This window comes from Oncorhynchus mykiss, chromosome 3 (assembly GCF_013265735.2).
Source record: "Oncorhynchus mykiss isolate Arlee chromosome 3, USDA_OmykA_1.1, whole genome shotgun sequence".
NCBI classification, from domain to species: domain Eukaryota; kingdom Metazoa; phylum Chordata; class Actinopteri; order Salmoniformes; family Salmonidae; genus Oncorhynchus; species Oncorhynchus mykiss.
In genome coordinates this window covers 26,765,919-26,779,872 of record NC_048567.1, presented here as the reverse complement: position 1 = coordinate 26,779,872, position 13,954 = coordinate 26,765,919, and the positions used below count along the sequence as shown (strand labels likewise).

The 13,954-nt window shown below is 42.6% G+C and overlaps 1 protein-coding gene across 1 annotated transcript in view; it reads right to left on the bottom strand.

The window, feature by feature from the left end:
- Nucleotides 1-10,725, bottom strand: part of LOC110516329 (beta-1,4-galactosyltransferase 3) — a 28,199-nt gene extending 17,474 nt beyond the window's left edge. Inside the window, exon 1 of the mRNA XM_021594810.2 lies at nucleotides 10,518-10,725. The gene's annotated coding sequence lies outside the window, so the exon portion shown is untranslated. The remainder of the gene's footprint in view (nucleotides 1-10,517) is intronic.
- Nucleotides 10,726-13,954: the final 3,229 nt, after the last annotated feature.

Genomic DNA, 13,954 nt, shown 5'->3' with positions numbered 1-13,954 from the left:
GGGTGAGAGCATGACATGAGTCAGCAAAATGTGGAGATACTGGAACAGGAAGGAGAGTTGGAAAGGGGGAGGGAGTGAGGAGAGGAAGAAGGAAAAAAAACATTTGCTTTTGATGAGTTCTTTTTTTCTTTCAACTTTAAATATGAGCAGGTGGAAGGTGAAACTTCAGGCAGTCCTCTCAAATTAGTGTGGCAAGCAGCATCATATAGACAGCAACCATATAGGCATAGTGGCTAAATCCTTAGAGCAAACATGATACCCTTCATTTACTATGGTTTAAATGCACACTATACTGCCGCATGTCCAATGTCCATTGCAGTTTCACAGGTGTTAACATGATCAGCCGACTGACTATTCAACAGGGTGTGTATAGTATCATCCCAGCCCGGTTAAGCTCTCAGGGGCCGTATTGACTTGAAATGGGATATAGGGTTGCTGCCTGGGATATAGTGTAGCAGGACAACTTGGCAGCTGGCAACTCCCTTGACAAAGCCAGGGCCTTGCCTTCTCAGCACGCATATAAAAAGAGCCAGTGACTTGATTTAGATGCCCCTGTTCCTCAGGCTATGTGATGCTATGTGAGGGAATCTGAGAATGACAAAAGGAGAGGGAGAGAGGACGCAGAGTAGGCCCAATGCAAGTGGCTAGTTTAGTTGCCTCACCAGCATTCAATCTAGGCTACATTCCCTCTCTCGAGTCCCGACATTTGAAAGTCAAAGAGGTAGAACTGGCATGACTAGCTCATGCAGGCCCGAGTCAGCCAAAACAAACATCTTCCCTCCAGTGTTCTTCCACCTCCTCACGTCGCCCCCTCCTCCTCAGACAGTACAGCAGCACACACTTTAAACTGAGTGATGGCAGCTATGGAAGATTACAGGCAAGATATGGGACAATCCTTTTCTGCCTGGAGCCATCACTATTACATGTATACTGTATGTACACATGCATACTCGCACACACTGGAATGGATGAGAGAGTAGTCATCGAGGGGGCCGAGGGTAGAGAGAGAAACGAGGTGGGGATGGATGGAAGGGGGGCAGAGAGCGAGAAGTATGCGAAATGTATATATAAATCATTATCTAAGGATCTCTGTTAGCGTGGCTGGTTATTCAGGATCCCGCGCATGACCAGTCTGTCGGCCAGGCACAGGGGACCCACTAAGAGACCCGCAGTCCCGGGGGAGGGGAGCAAGCAGTCAGCCAGCCAGCCAGCCAGCCCCCCCCCCACCCCCCTTTTGCAAAAAGCAAAGACAGGCAGCGCAACAGAAGAGAAGAAAAGAGTGGCGGAAAGTAGCCAAGTACTTGAAAACATCTGGTGTGTGTCTGTCCCAAAGGAGAGGTGTAGGAGTGGGAGGAAGAGGATGGGGTAGAAACAGTTGATAGGCCTTGCGTTAGTCTGCTGCCAAAGCTTTAACCTGCCGAAGCAGAGCGGGATGCCAGACACGAAAAGAAGGGACTGGAGCGATGCCATGTTCGTCTGATTAGAGGAACGCGTACTATATCCATCCATCCGTCAGCTGTGGAAGACGGTGCTTTCCAGCTTTAACCTTGTGATCTCTGTAGTCTGCAAATCTGCTCCAAAACAGCTTTGGAGCTTTGGCGGAAAAGGCCCTCAAATCCTTGCACTCTATTCAGAACCATTCAGTTCTACACACTGAAGATAGGCTCCACTTAGAGTCATGCAGACTTCTGCTACGTTTCACCTCAGGATTTTCAAAAGAACCTTACCAACATATCACCTGCCACCAGTGTTCCATTACGAAGCAAACTGCCACAAATACTATACCTGTCAAGATTGTCTGATGAAGTTACTGGTCATATCCACTGCATTATCTAGTGTCACTAGCTCATTCTTTATCTATTGCCATGAGTCACAAAACGTCTCTATGTGTCACCTCTTGCTCAACAAACCTGTTATCATCCTGTGTGAGCGTATAGGAAGAAAGAAGATACGGTATGAACAAAGCTTACAGAAACCATGTGAGGGGAAAGAGTAGACGAAACAGCTCACCCCCTCGGCTCACTACCACTCTCAGGTGTAAGGTGACAATACACAATAGGGAGACACTCCAGGCCCAAACTGCTACAGACCTATATCTATCCTACCCTGCCTTTCTAAGGTCTTCGAAAGCCAAGTTAACAAACAGATTAGACCACTTTGAATCCCACCGTACCTTCTCCGCTATGCAATTTGGTTTCAAAGCTGGTCATGGGTGCATCTCAGCCACGTTCAAAGGTCCTAAACGATATCATAACCGCCATCGACAAGAGACAATACTGTGCAGCCGTAGTCATCGACCTGGCCATGGCTTACTACTCTGTCAATCACCACATTCTTATAGGCAGACTCAACAGCCTTGGTTTCTCAAATGACTGCCTCGCCTGGATCACCAACTACTTCTCCGATAGTGTGTCAAATCAGGGGGGCCTGCTGTCCGGGCCTCTGGCAGTCTCTATGTGGGTGCCACAGGGTTCAATTCTCGGGCCGACTCTTCTCTGTACACCTCAATGATGTTGCTCTTGCTGCTGGTGATTCTCTGATCCACCTCTACGCAGACTACACCATTCTGTATACTTCTGGCCCTTCTTTGGACACTGTAACTAACCTCCAGGCGAGCTTCAATGCCATACAACTCTCCTTCCGTGGCCTTCAACTGCTCTTAAATGCAAGTAAAACTAAATGCATGCTCTTCAACCGCACCTGCCCGTCCATCACTACTCTGGACGGTTCTGACTTAGAATATGTGGACAACTACAAGTACCTAGGTGTCTGGTTAGACTGTAAACTCTCCTTCCAGACTCACATTAAGCATCTCCAATTCAGAATCGGCTTCGTATTTCGCAACAAAGCATCCTCATGCTGCCAAACATACCTTCGTAAAACTGACCATCCTTGACTTCGGCGATGTCATTTACAAAATACCCTCCAACACTACTCAACAAATTGGATGCAGTCTATCACAGTGCCATCTGTTTTGTCACCAAAGCCCCATATACTATCCACCACTGCAACCTGTATGCTCTCGTTGGCTGGCACTCGCTTCATACTTGTCGCCAAACCCACTGGCTCCAGGTCATCTACAAGTCTTTGCTAGGTAAAGCCCCGCCTTATCTCAGCTAACTGGTCACCATAGCAGCACGCACCCGTAGAACGCGCTCCAGCAGGTATTTTTCACTGGTCACCCCCAAAGACAATTCCTCCCAGTTCTCTGCTGCCTATGACTGGAACGAACTGCAAAAATCACTGAAACTGGAGACTCATATCTCCCTCACTAACTTTAAGCACCAGCTGTCAGAGCAGCTCACAGAACACTGCACCTGTACATAGCCCATCTGTAAATAGCCCATCCAACTGCCTCATCACCATACTGTATTTATTTCTCGCTCCTTTGCACCCCAGTATCTCTACTTGCACATTCATCTTCTACACATCACCAGTGTTTAATGGCTATATAGTAATTACTTCATGGCCTATTTATTGCCTTACCTCCCTTATCTTACCTCATTTGCACACACTGTATATAGACTTTTCTACTGTATGTTTGTTTATTCCACGTGTAACTCTGTGTTGTTGTATGTGTGGAACTGCTTTGCTCCATCTTGGCCAGGTCGCAGTTGTAAATGAGAACTTGTTCTCAACTAGCTGGTTAAATAAAGGTGAAAAAAACAACAAGTTATCCATATTAAATTACTACACAGATCAACTGAAATCCTTGAGGACGGTTCCTGACTCCCGAGGCTGTGATATAGGCTAGCCTAGGACGTGATAATACTTAGGCTCCTTCCCAGTCTGTGGTATCAGAGGAAGAGGCTTGAGCCAGAGACCAGCTTAGTTTGCACTGCCCTGAGCATCAATATGCACCAGAAAATGTGCTGTGACAAGAGCATTACCTTTACTTGACTGCCAAGACAAGGGAAAACTGTTCCTATTTGGCCAACCCTACATTCTAAAAAATAAAAGAAAAATCGCCTACAAAGATACAGTAGATAGCTCTTCCAACTAAACAAGTCCAGGCAATTAAAACATTAGCATACAGTGTGAAAAAAAGTGTCAGCATATTAATGAGGGCTAGCGACCTTGTCATAGCAACCCATGGCAACACACTGGCCATTCATTGTCATTGCAGCTGGTACATGTCTCTTTAGCTGCTCCCTCAGGTCTGAGTCCACTGGGACAGGCTCACTGCTGAAGAGAAAAAAAGAAAAAAAAAATTCTCTACAGCTTCTCCTTTACTGTCTGCTGCTGTTTGGGTAGTAACTAGTTTGAGGAGTTTCCATAGCGCAAAGTTTATTTGTGGCTCAAGCACCCACACACACCTCTGGGACAGCACTCATTGCAACCATGACGACAAGCTGTACTGCTCAGTAGCTAAGCAATGACAACCATAGGGACCAACCAAAAAAACTGAGGATAACCACATAAACATAACAAAAAAGGGCACTAAGAGTCACACAGACATGAACGGCAAATGTATTGCCTTTCCACCGCTACTATCATTCCAGAGTACTGGACAGAAAACATATAGATGGCAGCCTGGGACAGGTTCAACATCATTGTTAGATTGTGTTGGGGGAAAATGTAATGTCTTGCCCTGATTGGACAGAAAGGGAGCAGGGTCAGCAATGGATCTGACAAATAGGAAGGCTAACACTAATGAAACAGCCACAAGTATCAACAGGGATTGGCATAACAAGTTGCCTTGTCACCTAGGGCAAGTGAACTGAGCAGTCGTGCAAGTTGAGCCTACTCTGTGGTTGTTCCATTGGGCAGGTGACAGTTTACAATGAAAACAACCACACAACATAAACATTTGTGGTTCATTCACTACGTTCATATAAAAGACAGAATATTGCATTTCTGCATGTAAGTGATCATATCTGACAGGCAACCAAAAGCCTACTCCTTACTTGGCTAATGGGCAAGTGCACTTCAGACCATAAAAGGGATACTTCAGGATTTTGTCAACCAAGCCCTTTATCTACTTCCCCAGAGTCCAATGAACTTGTGGATACCATTTCTATGTCTCTGAGCGCAGTTGGAAAGAAATCGCTAACTAGCGTTAGCACAATTGCTAACTAGCGTTAGTGCAATGACTGGAAGTCTATGGTAACTGCTAGCATACTAGTAGATACCATAGACTTTGTCATTGTGCTAACACTAACAAAACGACCTGCAACTTCCTTCATACTGGATGCAGAGACATAAAATAGTATCCATGAGTTCATCTGACTCTAGGGAAGTAGTAAAAGGGCTTTGTTACAAAAATCCTGATGTCCCTTTAAAATGTCCAATACATGTTAAACGGTAGCAAATGAATGGTTACACAGCACTGGTTGGCTAACTGTTGTAAAATCCTGTTTTTGCATATTCAGCATCAAACTGTAGGAGAAGAACAAGCAATCAATGCAGTCTCTTCCACAAATGGAGAGCAACCATCCCCCCCCCCCCCCCCCCCCCCCCCCCCCCCCCCCCCTGTGTTCCAATGGCACGTTGTGTTAGCTAATCCAAGTTTATCATTTTAAAAGGCTAATTGATCATTAGAAAACCCTTTTGCAATTATGTTAGCACCGCTGAAAACTGTTGTGCTCATTAAAGAAGCAAATAAACTGGCCTTCTTTAGACTAGTTGAGTATCTGGAGCATCAGCATTTGTGGGTTCGATTACAGGCTCAAAATGGCCAGAAACAAATACCTTTCTTCTGAAACTCGTCAGTCTATTCTTGTTCTGAGAAATGAAGGCTATTCCATGCGAGAAATTGCCAAGAAACTGAAGATCTCGTACAACGCTCTGTACTACTCCCTTCACAGAACAGCGCAAACTGGCTCTAACCAGAATAGAAAGAGGAGTGGGAGGCCCGGTGCACAACTGAGCAAGAGGACAGTACATTAGTGTCTAGTTTGAGAAACAGACGCCTTACAAGTCCTCAACTGGCAGCTTCATTAAATAGTACATGCAAAACACCAGTCTCAACATCAACAGTGAAGAGGCGACTCCGGGATGCTGGCTTAGTGTGTTCTTTTGCCCATCTTAATCTTTTATTTTTATTGGCCAGTGACATATGGCTTTTTCTTTGCAACTCTGGATTAGCTAACACAATGTGCCATTGGAACACAGGAGGTATGGTTGTTGACAATGGGCCTCTGTACACCTATGTAGATATTCCATAAAATAAAATAAAAATCTGCCGTTTCCAGCTACAATAGTCATTTACAACATTAACAATGTCTACACAGTATTTCTGATCAATTTTATGTTATTTGAATGAACAAAGAAAATGTGCTTTTCTTTCAAAAACAAGGACATTTCTAAGTGACCCCAAACTTTTGAACAGTAATGCATGTCTGTACAGACCAGAGCTGAGTTCAGTATGTTTTTACATTCTGGAACGTTCAATTGATCACAAACAGTGCTGTACTGAACGACCAGTTGAAAAACAGGGAGGGGTTGGGTTGAGGTTTTCGGGAACGCTGTCAGCATGGCCACTGCCCTTTAAATACATCACTCATTGCTTCAAGCCACACCCACCAAATGGGAGGAAACGTACCTCAATGTCTGTTCAAGAACGTTTTGGGGATTAGTGTCATTCAGTACAAACAGTTACGCAACGTTGCAAACGTTCACGCGAACTAAACGCACCAGAACAGGATTTCAAACTCGGCCTTGGGGTCCCCCCTGGATTCACGTTTCGGGGTTTTCCCTAGCACTACACAGCGGATTCAAATTAATCAAAAGAGTGATTAGTTGGTTATTTGAATCAGCTGTGTAGTAGTGCTTGGGCAAATACGAACAAGTTTGGAAACTCTGTGATAGGATCTTGCTGTTCAGCAGACATCTGCATTGATAAAGTCAGGCTCTTATCCCATGAACACCGCGGAGTCCTATAATACAGTCCCCTCTGCAAGTCTAACGTTAGAGCCAGTATTCACTCAGTCAACCTGACAGCTCTTGTGACGGGGTCGTTGTGGCCATTTCTCACTCTGGAAACTATTTAAAACAGAGAGAATAGGGAGTAAGGTTTGCCCAGCTCAAATGACACTGCCCAAAGCAAACAGATTACAGAGCAGGTTTTATTATTATTATTTTTTAACTAGGCAAGTCAGTTAAGAACAAATTCTTATTTACAAAGACAACCCACTGTTCCCCGGTAGGCTAACTGCCTTGTTCAGGGGCAGAATGACAGATTTTTACCTTGTCAGCTAGGGATTCGATCAAGCAACCTTTCGGTTACTGGACCATTGCTCTAACCACTAGGCTACCTGCTGCCCCTTTTGTCCACCTTCAAAAGATGGCAAACAGCCATGGCTGGGCAAATATAGAAAACAAAAGACAGACCACTTTCTGAGCTTGATTGCACAAACTGTTTTTATATTACATTCACTCCCTCCTAATCCTGTTTACAGAGAGGCTGCTAGGTGGATTTAAAATGATCCTGGTTCAGGAACTGTACACAGGATACTCCTAAACCTTGAGTATACAAGTCTTCCATCATAGCTGGGTGATTTTGTAAATACAGGCACTTCTGGATGTTAAATGTTTTTTAAATTTAAACCTCTTGAAACTGCTTCTTATCTCTGAATATGTTCTTCACTCTGTCTGGAAACAAGATCTAAGAGTCTGAGACCATACCACTTAAAGAAATTAAACATTTTTATTGGTTTCCCCATATACCCGAGGGGAAATGTCATTGCCACCACTTCATAAAATGTGCTATTTTAGTTGAAAAGGAAATTACATAAAATTGTGCCTACGGTAGTTTTGATTACATGTATTTACCATTGTCATGTCTAAAGGTCCATATAGGCCTTGAAGATACTCAGAAACATGTATTTACCACATTAAAATTGTAATATTTTACATTATTTTAGGAATTATCTTAAGAACAAGCATACAAGGTTCACATACGGCAAAAATAATCAATATCAACTGTAATTAATACACATTTGCTTCAAATATGTACGGTGATAGTAATGACTTAGCATTGTGGTAATGACACTGTGGTGGAAATGGCATTTCATATAAAACTGATGAGAAATACCATTAAACACTTTAATGTCACAGTAGTATGTTTAATTTTGTTGAAGATACAGAACAGACCATTAGTTCCGATTCATCCCAAAAATGTTTGATGGGGTTGAGGTCAGGGCTCTGTGCAGGCCAGTCAAGTTCTTCCACACCAATCTCAACAAACCATTTATGTATGGACCCCTCGCTTTGTGCGCGGGGGCATTGGCCCTTTACTGTTTCAGCATGACTTCTCCAAACTTTTGCCACAAAGTTGGAAGGGCAAAATCGTCTAGAATGTCGTTGTATGCTGAAGGGTTAAGATTTCCCTTCATCGGAACTAAGGGGCCTAGCCCGAACCATGAAAAATAGCCTAAGACCATTATTCGTCCTCCACCAAACTTAAGGTTGGCACTATGCATGGGGCAGGTATCGTTTTCCTGGCATCTACCAAATCCAGAGTCATCCGTTGGACTGTCAGATAGTGAAGCATGATTCATCACTCTACAGAATGCGTTTCCACTGCTCCAGAGTCCAATGGCAGAGAGCTTTACACCACTCCAGCCGACGCTTGGCATTGTGCATGGTGATCTTATGCTTGGTTGGGGCTGCTCTGAAATGGAAACCCATTTCATGAAGCTCCCGACGAGTTATTTTGCTGACGTTGCTACCGGAGGCAGTGCGGAATTCGGTAGCAGGTGTTGCAACTGAGGACAGGCGATTTTTACGCGCGTCAGAACCCGGCAGTCCCATTCTGTGAGCTTGTGTGGCCTACCACTTGTGGTTGAGCCGTTGTTGCTCCTAGACGTTTCCACTTCACAATAACAGCACTTACAGTTGACCAGTGCTACTATAGCAGGGCTTATATTTTATGAACGGACTTGTTGGAAATGGTGGCATCCTATGACTGTGCCACATTGAAAGTCGCTGCTCTCTTCAGTAAGGGACATTCTACTATCAATGTTTGTCTGTGGAGATTGCATGGCTGTGTGCTGAATTTTATTCACCTTTCAGCAACGGGTGTGGCTGAAATAGCAGAATCCACTATTTTGAATGGGTGTCCACATACTTTTGTGTATATATATATATATAGTGTATGTCCTTGTCCTCTCCTTGGTTGATTTAGGGGGCATCTCATAGAAAATAATTGAAGTCAGTAATAACCATAGTAAGTCACATAAATAGACATCAATCACTCCATCATCCTAACATAATACAAAATGTAATAGCAAATAAGTGTTCAATTTCAACTTAATCATATATGCAATTAGTCTTTTCAGGTCTTAAGGTTAGTAAAAGTGTATGAACTAAAACATTTCGTCATTACCATCACAGTTCATTATGTGGTGGTAATCAAGTGTGGTGGGAATGACATGCTAACTCCAGTTGAACAGCTAGCATACAATGTATCCTAAATAAATATTCAAAACTATTTTTTTTAATGTAATAATTTGTTTTAATTATAGCCTACTTGGTAATGACATTCAATACAAATATTATATTTTTCTAGAATTTCCCGGCATCAAAATGTGAATTTCCCACCATATGCTCAGCTGTCACTATTCATATACATGGTAACAAAGTACACACTTGAAAAAAACATTAGAATATACATTTGCTTGTCGTGGTGGTAACGACAAAATACTTAGACCATATTGTCTGTATAATTGTTTTTTAAAGTAACAAATGGCTTATGCACTTCTAATATGCAGGTAGCCTAGTGTTGGGCCAGTAACCGAAAGGTTGCTAGATCAAATCCCCGAGCTGACGACGTAAACAAACAAAAAAATAGTCGATCTGTCCCTGAACATGGCTGTTAACCCAAAAGTTTACGGTTATTTTAGTCTTAATAAAGGTTGAGAGAATTTAAAAAAAAATCTAAATTCACATTCTCTCTCTAAAATCTAACGTATTTGCTAAATCTGTCATTGTAAATAAGAATGAGTTCTTAACTGACGTGTCTGGTTAAATAAAGATGAAATAAAACAAAATCACCCAGCTATTCCTTCGGAATAAGATTTTTTTGCTTGGTCACAGACATGAACAGATGCAACAATACCATGTAGCCTGCCCACACACACACTCTATGGTGTTCAGTAAATTAATCCGTTTTGTGTTTTTACATTATTAGATCATTCAAGTTTTACTTTAGATTTTGTACGAGAGTCATGATGATGTAACCAAAGACTCCACCATTTCTGGCGTAGCTAATTTACCTGGGCTCGAGCCTTGCCTCAACAACTCTTGTTAAAGCGGCCACAATAAATAAATATGTAACATTTTAGATAGCCAACATTAGCTACGGACTAACTAGCAAATGTGACGGAGAAACAAGCTATAAAAGCCGGCAAACTAACGTCACTGACTCCACTTCCTTCTGCTTTGCTCGCTTGCTAACGACTAGCTAACTTATTTCATACACGGTCATGATTTGTTAAACGTAACGTTGCTGGCTATCCAGTTAGCATTATTAGCTAGTTAGCTAGATAAAAATAAATAAACTGTGGCCAGCTTACCAACTAAACGCACGAGACGGTGTTTACCATTCCACCCCTCTTGTTCGTGGATAGCTTAATGGTTCCTTTCCTAATTTATTCCATGCAACAGAATTACTAAACATCACTTTCACAATTCGAGTTGCTCCAGGGTTGCGTTTCGAAGTTGAAATGCGGCTTCTTCAGCCACACTTCACATGTAGAACCAGTACAGGAAGTGATGTACACAGCTGTTTGGTTTTGCTTGTAGTAATGAATGGTAACGTCGGCAGAGACTTTAAGAGTTAGTTTAGCGCACCTCCTCGAACCTTTTCGTGCTGTATGCATGTCCTGATTTTCACCACGACTTGCTGTTTTGGTTTCACAATAATTAAATGAATGCACCGACAATACAATTGAATGGGGTGACGTTGGGTAGTACACAGTGACATAACGACCCTTTTGTGTTAAGGGTTACTGAATATAGAACGAGGAAAACACGATATGCTTGACTCGATGAGACATGGTAAATATCAATTACAGAAATTGTGTAATACAAATTACATTTGTTTATTTATACCTACTACTGTATCTTTCGTACACGTTGTGCTTTTATGTAGAAATTGTACTTTCAAATCAAATATAGATTTTATACCAAATGGCAGATGGGAGAAAATAAAGTATTCTATTGTAATAGATGTGTTCTAGATTCTAGAATGGTGCATCACTCATCTCTTAGTTGAAAATCAAGTGTAAACCAATTGTGGTCATAGCCAAAGTACTGACTTTTTGGCGTATTTCAACACAAAACATCTTATTTAAAAGGTAAGGACTCCACTCAATAGTTCAGTATACTGGTCCACTGGCAGGAGTTAAATAAAGGCAATGAAGTGGTTACCAAAATGAATAGCCTTTTCATGATCACTAACATATCTAAACTAAATATATTTCTATAATCTGACAAAAATTTTCACCTTAAGGTGATGGATTGATCCTCTGAAACTGTAGTTATGAACAAATAGTTATGGCCGTTAGTGATCACACACACATTTGAATTTGGTTGTCCAAACCTTTCTTCAGAATGTCCAAGCTTCCACCTCTTCCTCAGTTCCACTCCTGGAAGCCCCAGTCCACCTTGGATGCTGTAGTGTCAGCAATGTGGTGCAGTCTCTGCCCTGGTCAAAGGATGCTACCCAGTGGCGGATTTAGGTATGGGCGACATGGGCTGCCGCCCTGGGCGCTCATCTTGCCAGGGGATGCAATTTTTGGGGGAATGGTGACATTTGCACGTCAAGTCAATGATTTCATGTCACTGTGGGTCAATTAACCTTGTTGGAGTGAGCGCCCTGATTCTAGTTTGTGAGCTAGGCAGGCTACTGCCTGGGAAGGTCTCCCACACAGAAGTACAAGATGGGGAGGGGGCGGGGGTAGGTTGACCTCAGGTCTACCAACTGGAAGCCCGAGGTAGGGGGAGCGGGGGAATCTATCAAACAGCACACCTCTTAACTTTGTACAGTACTAATGCAATTAGGGGGAGCACCCTCTGGCACTAGCCAGGATGAGGAGCCATCTACCTCCTCTGCCACACAGGCCTATTCAGAAATGATCTCAGAGCCTGAGGATGAGGAGCCATCTACCTCCTCAGCCACACAGGTGTCTTCACAAATGTTGTCTGAGCCCGAGGATGAAGACCCATTTGCTTCCACTTCTCCCCACCAGGATTCTTCAGGTATGTTTGTGAACATGCGCAGGTGTGTGTGGGTACATGCACATGTGTTTATGTGTGCATCCCTGCATAACATAAACAAAACACATAATTTCCCTTTTGCAAAGTTTTACGTTTCCATATTGTAGGTAACAATTATTTTATTATTACTGGGTAAGTACAGTGCCTTGCGAAAGTATTCGGCCCCCTTGAACTTTGCGACCTTTTGCCACATTTCAGGCTTCAAACATAAAGATATAAAACTGTATTTTTTTGTGAAGAATCAACAACAAGTGGGACACAATCATGAAGTGGAAAGACATTTATTGGATATTAAAAATTTTTTAACAAATCAAAAACTGAAAAATTAGGCGTGCAAAATTATTCAGCCCCCTTAAGTTAATACTTTGTAGCGCCACCTTTTGCTGCGATTACAGCTGTAAGTCGCTTGGGGTGTCTCTATCAGTTTTGCACATCGAGAGACTGAAATATTTTCCCATTCCTCTTTGCAAAACAGCTCGAGCTCAGTGAGGTTGGATGGAGAGCATTTGTGAACAGCAGTTTTCAGTTCTTTCCACAGATTCTCGATTGGATTCAGGTCTGGACTTTGACTTGGCCATTCTAACACCTGGATATGTTTATTTTTGAACCATTCCATTGTAGATTTTGCTTTATGTTTTGGATCATTGTCTTGTTGGAAGACAAATCTCCGTCCCAGTCTCAGGTCTTTTGCAGACTCCATCAGGTTTTCTTCCAGAATGGTCCTGTATTTGGCTCCATCCATCTTCCCATCAATTTTAACCATCTTCCCTGTCCCTGCTGAAGAAAAGCAGGCCCAAACCATGATGCTGCCACCACCATGTTTGACAGTGGGGATGGTGTGTTCAGCTGTGTTGCTTTTACGCCAAACATAACGTTTTGCATTGTTGCCAAAAAGTTCCATTTTGGTTTCATCTGACCAGAGCACCTTCTTCCACATGTTTGGTGTGTCTCCCAGGTGGCTTGTGGCAAACTTTAAACGACACTTTTTATGGATATCTTTAAGAAATGGCTTTCTTCTTGCCACTCTTCCATAAAGGCCAGATTTGTGCAATATACGACTGATTGTTGTCCTATGGACAGAGTCTCCCACCTCAGCTGTAGATCTCTGCAGTTCATCCAGAGTGAACATGGGCCTCTTGGCTGCATCTCTGATCAGTCTTCTCCTTGTATCAGCTGAAAGTTTAGAGGGACGGCCAGGTCTTGGTAGATTTGCAGTGGTCTGATACTCCTTCCATTTCAATATTATCGCTTGCACAGTGCTCCTTGGGATGTTTAAAGCTTGGGAAATCTTTTTGTATCCAAATCCGGCTTTAAACTTCTTCACAACAGTATCTCGGACCTGCCTGGTGTGTTCCTTGTTCTTCATGATTCTCTCTGCGCTTTTAACGGACCTCTGAGACTATCACAGTGCAGGTGCATTTATACGGAGACTTGATTACACACAGGTGGATTGTATTTATCATCATTAGTCATTTAGGTCAACATTGGATCATTCAGAGATCCTCACTGAACTTCTGGAGAGAGTTTGCTGCACTGAAAGTAAAGGGGCTGAATAATTTTGCACGCCCAATCTTTCAGTTTTTGATTTGTTAAAAAAGTTTGAAATATCCAATAAATGTCGTTCCACTTCATGATTGTGTCCCACTTGTTGTTGATTCTTCACAAAAAAATACAGTTTTATATATTTATGTTTGAAGCCTGAAATGTAGCAAAAGGTTGCAAAGTTCAAAGG